Here is a 6,495-nt window from a genome sequence, read left to right on the forward strand (position 1 = left end):
TATCCATTTACACTGGGATTCGGTGTCTCCAGGGGCTCAAAAGAGCTCAAAAATGCCCAAAAATGACACTTGTTGCCCCATAGCATTTGATTCATCCATTAGATTTTCCTGAAACTTGGCCAAAATGTGGAAGCCATTGTTCTTAATATAAATTCAGTATGGGTGACCCTGGCAAAATTCTGGTTTGCATCCCTCTGGGACTTTTAGGGCTAAAAAACATGCCTTTTTGGAACTCTTTTTTTTATATTACTTAAAAACTTGATATGTATGTCTATATAGTGGTTTTCCATGCTGCTGAATTTAAATATACATGTCTTAAGGCATAAAACTGCACTGTTTGTCCATTTTCACTGGGATTTGGCATTCCCAGGAGCTCAAAGGGGATCACAAATGCTCCAAAATTGCAAATAATGACACTTTTTTCCCCATAACTTTTGCCACATCTATTAGATTTTTCTAAAACTGGGTGAAAATGTGAAGGCAATGTTGACCCTTCACATTTCTCACATTCATCATTTCTTCCCTATTTTTTGTGGTGTCATCTCACATGCAGCACCACACACGCGCAGTTTGTTTTAATTGTAACACAACACCAACCATTCTAGTTTGTGTTTTTAGGGGTTATCGAGGCTGCTGAAAACGAATCTGGCATTTAAACCCATCGCAAATTTACCGTTTGCATGGATCCTGGGACTATTTTGCACCATTTCACCGCCTTGTGTTCGCGAGTAGTAAAGTGACTTGTCACATTGCGAAGGAATCTTTAGCGGACATTTGAAATAAGTTAAAAAAATATATATATATATGGTTCACGTTTTGTGTTGTTAGTAGATTTAATGCTTTTTGATTGATTTACAAGATTGTTTTCATGCACGCATTACGAAGACATGTTTTTATATTTTTTGTTTTTTTTGTTTCTTTTTTGGAAGGGGGGGCATTCAATCATATAACTTGTATAGTTTTTATTGCTTCTGTAGTTTAATTAATCGTTTTTCCGTAAGAACTTGTAAATTTTGAACAGGTACTTCTGCTTTTTAATTAACCGGTTTTCCGTAAGTAACGCGCCGACATTAACCATGCAGAAGAACCGTTTAATATTTCACACAAATTCTGTTTACATTATGCCCGGGGGGTAGTTTTTCACGATATCTTTTTTAGGGTCTGTATTACTATACACAGATTCGAAAAAGTTGTCAAAAAACAAATATAGGTATTTTTTTTAGATTAGGTCCACCTGGACTCCACCTCCACAATTTTCTTTTAAATGACGACTTTTATAAGTTTTCAATGCTGAATACGGAAATCGCATTGACAATTTGCAGAAATAAGTAGTTATCGAGATAAAAGTTGTATTATGCATTGTATTCTTTGGCGGCCATCGTTTTTACGCGCGTGCGCGCCATAAACAAATTTACGCGCGTAACAAAGATGGCCGCCAAAGAATACAATGCATATTACAACTTTTTATATCTCGATAACTAATTATTTCAGCAAAATTTCAAGGCGGTTTTCATATTCAGCATGGCCGAAAACCTTTAAAAGTCGTCATTTAAAAGAAAATTGTGGAGGTGGACTTAATCTGAAAATTTACCCAAATATATAACAAATAAATGTTATCAAAGACAAGATAAGTTACTTTACCTAACTGGATACTTTTTTAGTGTTTTTATTTAATGTTACATGTTTATTCAGCTCGAAAAACGGTAAATTTATACAAACACCGTGACAGCGAATTAACCCTAACCCTAACGCTGTCACGGTGTTTGTATAATAATACCAGAAAAACAGTGTTTATCGATGTATTCGAAAATTTAAAATGACGCCGGACTATGTTGAACACGGCAAGTTTGGGAAAAAGAGTTAAAAATAAAAAAAACTATACAAAATACTGGTAGAAACCCACCGAATATATGTCAGCCTATGTCACAGTAACATATATTGAGCGAGTATTATCGAGGCCACCGAGCCGTGGTATTATTGAATTGTTAGTTGGAAGCACAGAATAGTTACAAAACACCCTCCCCTCCCTATGTTACAACAGCTTTCGAAATAACGTTATTTCAGCGCGGTACCAAATTATGAATGAATCTAACGAGAAAGCGATAGGAAAATTATCGAGACGAAACATAGTGGGAAGGAGCTTATAGTATCGTGCCGTGCATATTCTAGCGCCAAGATACGAAGGTGGTAGAATAAATCGAATAAAAAACTTAAACCATTGTACCTATTTACTATGCCTCCCCACGGGACAGAGTTAGACACCAGGGTCGTTTTTTAACGTGGAGAAAAGGTACAAAAATAAAAATTGTCTCAGTCGTGAAGGATTTCTCCTCCACCGAAAGAGAACAAGAAATTGAAGTGCAGCAACTGCAGTGCAGCATCTGAAGAAAAGATACTACACTTTGATCTTGACCAAAAGGCCAACTTAAACCATTGTAATTGGAGTCAGAAAATGTTCAGTTTGAGATGCTTAAAATCCTCGGCGATCAGTTGTTGCATAAAATTCTGCAACAATCTTACACAACTTTCTACATGCCTCTTCTTCAGTAGAACGGGCAGATTCGGTCGGTTCCTGCTTTCACATGGCAATGAGAGGATTGTTTATCGACTGAGGGAGTGCCAATAGGACTAAACAGGTATTTTGGGTCATATTCTGAATTACCCCCTTTGGGAGAGGGGATGTGGAGAAGGTGATGATGAACTTTACTTCGTATGTTTAAAAAAAAAAAAAAAAAAAAAAAGGCTATATTATATGTAATTTGCGATTCAGAAGCATAGGCGACTCTCAGTGAAACCGTACCGGTGTCAGGTGAAAACCTAGCCTTGATGTTAAAATGTTCCGATAACCAGACCGGACTTCTTGTTTCAGTTTAAAATAAATAAGCAAATTGACAGGAAATAAAATGTGAAACTTATGAACACGTTTTGATTTTTACATATATTTTATAGATTTATTTTAAAAGGTACTTCTAATCGACGAAAATGGAGACGCCATTTTTTTTTATCGGGCACCTGTCGTCAAAATCAGAGGGAGAAATCAGTATTTTGAGCTATGACCGAAGCATGAAATAAAAAATATTAAACTAGATAATGATGACTTCCGGAAAGAACTAATTACTCCATGCCCACAGAGTAATATACACCCCCCCCCATGTTAAGAACGGCTTTCGAGGTTGGGGGGGGGTATTCCGAAAGCCGTTCTTAAGATGGGGAGATTATAAGTGTTTATACTACTATGAGTCACGTAGTAATTAGTTCTTTCCGAGAGTAATCATCATTATCTAGTTTAATTATTATTATTTATTTCATGCTTCATTGCTTCAATCATAGTTCAAAATACTGATTTCTCCCTTTGATTTTGACGGCAGGCGGCCGAAAAAAAAAAAAAAATGGCGTCTCCATTTTCGGCGATAAACTGTAGAAATACCATTTTAAACTAAAAAAAGGAAGTTCGGTTTGGTTTGGAACATTTTCACAAGACATCGGTACAGGGTCGCCTATGCTTCTGAATAATCGCCGTATAACTTTGCCCTCACGGAAGGACAAGTAAATAGGGACACTTGCCTCAAAATGGTATTCTGAACGGAAAAAAAAAAAAAAACTTGCCTCACTCTAAGAATATTTCTAATCTATGTATAGTAAAACAAATCCAAGATTTCTCCTCCTTGGACTGAAAACATACAAATACTCTTCTTTTTCAGTATTTTTATAGAATCACTGGTACTTATGCACTTATGTTACCGTGCTAATAACGTTATTTAGAAAGCTATTCTTAACATGGGGAGGGCGTTTTATAATTATTCTAAACTTTCACCTCACAATTTAATTAAAAAATATATCGTAAAACTTAAAAATACTATTTAAAAAATAGTGCGGTAACATAAGTGCATAAACAAATTTTGGGCGGGGGGGGGGTCATTATAAACGCGAATAGTTCTTATGCGTTAATTTAGAAATGGGAGCGATTCTATAAAATTACTTTCTTTTTTGGTTTATAATATTTTCAGCTGGTTTCGTTTTCGTAAACGTAACAATGTTTACTAACTGATAAATCCTGATAGTTACCTGTAAAATAACTTAATCCGCCATAATTGCAATGAAAATAAATATTGGAAAATATAAACCTTGGTAAATAATCACTTTTTTTTTTACAGGATAATTATGAACATTTTTCTCTAAGAAAATTAAACCTTTTTTTTAAGCATGGCAACACAAGTTGAGTAGTGCAACTCACAGTACGAGATGCAACAAGATTCCTGATTGGATAATCGGGAATTTGTTGCCGTATTTAACCAATCAAATAGCAAATTGATAATGTCACCGGTGCATTTCATAATAGTCCCCACTAAAATTATTTCCCTAAAAAATTTCTCCTTACACTTTTAAAACTCTATACGAATAAAATTGTGCGACCACTTCACGTATGTATATGTACGTGTTTAATTTTATAAATAGCAGTATAGTATAAAGTAGTGTAAGACTAGTATAATTTACAACATCCCTATACACATTTTATAATTTTAATTAGTAGTTTTCATAATTAAAATTCGATGTTAATTTTAAAAATTAAAATTTTCAGTTTAAATGAAACCAATTTTTTTCACTGTAATAAGCTTCCATTTTTATTTCAATAATTTAAATCTTTAATTTGACCACGTTTCCTGTATTAATATATGTGTGTTTCTCGCCTCTATGTAACGTACACATTATTTTTATTATTTATTATTAATCGATTATGTATTGTTATTAACGCAGTAGCCTAAAATGAAACAAAATTTAAGAGAAAGTCCATTTAAAAATAATTTAATTGCGGAATTAAATCCATTCAAATGCATTTCCGTTTTGCGTATACAAACAACCCATCTTATCATTTTGTCCATAGCTGAGTTGAAAAAAGATCAATTACTTTGTGGCCTTTAGAAATTTGAAAGGAATTTGGAAGCATATAAACTGTCAAATAGAAAGTTATTTAAAGTGGCTTCTTAAATTCTTAACACGTCCTCATGCATAATATGTGGAATTTTGGTGACGTTATCAAATTTCATCTTTTGGGTAATAAAAAACAAAAAGCCTAGGAGAATGTAGCAACAGTGGCGGTTACAGATGATCACAGCAACAATGATAGTAAACAGTTTACAAGTTTGTTGAATCTGTATTTGGTTTATAAGTTTGGCGCTTATTCGCGCAAGCATTCAACTTCTTTTCTGACTTGTCCAATCAGAGGCTTTCTCTCAGGCGAGCTGAGCATGTGATAGAATATGATAAAAAGGGTTAGCATATGACTTACTTCCCTTTTCCTTGGTCAGGATAAGGTACCAACAAAAATTCCATGTGCTCCAAACCAATCTCCAAACTTCTCTCTTTGTTTTAGGTCTGACTTCCACAAAAAGATACATTATGTATCATGGCTACCACTGGATCCTAACTTTAACACCTGTGTACGGTACACAAGCTAGTTTCTCCTCAAACAGAACTTTTCAAACCTTTTTAGTTAAATATGAAGACAACGAAAGGAAGTCTCATTTTAATATTTCAAAAACAACTTTATTTGTCATCTTCATTAGTAGCATGTTGTAGCAGAATTAGCAATAACCGAAATGAGGGGAAATAGAGAGCTTACCTCGGATACGTCTGTTGTGTTTCGGGCTGAGTGGAAGAGAGAGTTCCAAGATGGTGTCCATGGGTTTTTATTAGCATTGACCCCATCCAATTCTCGTAGAATCGCGTCTACTCTCACGCGATTGTGCAAATATATAATTCCTGGTCGCTATAAAGGCATGACGCTGGAAAGCAGTCAGGCAGTGTTCTGCAGATTGTGTGTAAGTGGTTCTGGCGATTGGATTGTTCTTTGTGACGAACCACGTGTCTGCGAGAAGTGAGTTTTTTCTTTCTGCTTTTTTTTTCTATTTCTTGTTTTTGTCTCCTTCTTCTTCTTTCTCTATGGCTATTATAGCCAAGAAATCCCTCTCTTTTAGAGGTGGGCGATACTGACTATTTCCTATCTGTGTTCCTGATTTTTTTTTTACCTACTACATTTTGCTTCAAGGTACTTCGGCATGACTATGGCGAAGGTGCAGATAAGCAGTGATATTATCAAGCCGTTCTCTGGCGAGGGCAACGTTGTAGCGTGGCTGAAAAAAGTGAGACATTGCACAACTTCAGCAGGTGGATGATGTAGTGAGTCTGCTACCTTTTGGAAGGTGATGCACTGGCCCTCTACATGGAAATGGAGGAGGACGATCAAAAGGAGATAGACCAGATTGAGGCCTGATTAAAGGATTTCACTGATGACACATTTGCAGCATACAGCAAAATAACTATGGTCAGATGGGCTGGCGAACGTGTGGATGTTTACGCCAACAAAATCAGGCAGTTGGTTGGATTGGCTGGATTCACAGGAGATGGCTTAGAGAGACTCACAAAATTGACTTTCATCACTGGGTTCCCTGACGCCATCTCAATTGCTCTTCAACAGGTGCCGAATATCGAAGCCCT

At 35.7% G+C, this 6,495-nt stretch overlaps 1 protein-coding gene across 1 annotated transcript in view; it reads right to left on the reverse strand.

Annotated features, from left to right (window-relative positions):
- LOC145260492 (endoribonuclease Dicer-like) overlaps positions 1-4,249 on the reverse strand; it is a 112,753-nt gene extending 108,504 nt beyond the window's left edge. Inside the window, exon 1 of the mRNA XM_080118603.1 lies at positions 4,066-4,249. The gene's annotated coding sequence lies outside the window, so the exon portion shown is untranslated. The remainder of the gene's footprint in view (positions 1-4,065) is intronic.
- Positions 4,250-6,495: the final 2,246 nt, after the last annotated feature.

The sequence above is a fragment of the Euprymna scolopes genome, chromosome 36 (assembly GCF_053919585.1).
Source record: "Euprymna scolopes isolate OS-2025 chromosome 36, ASM5391958v1, whole genome shotgun sequence".
Taxonomy (NCBI): domain Eukaryota; kingdom Metazoa; phylum Mollusca; class Cephalopoda; order Sepiida; family Sepiolidae; genus Euprymna; species Euprymna scolopes.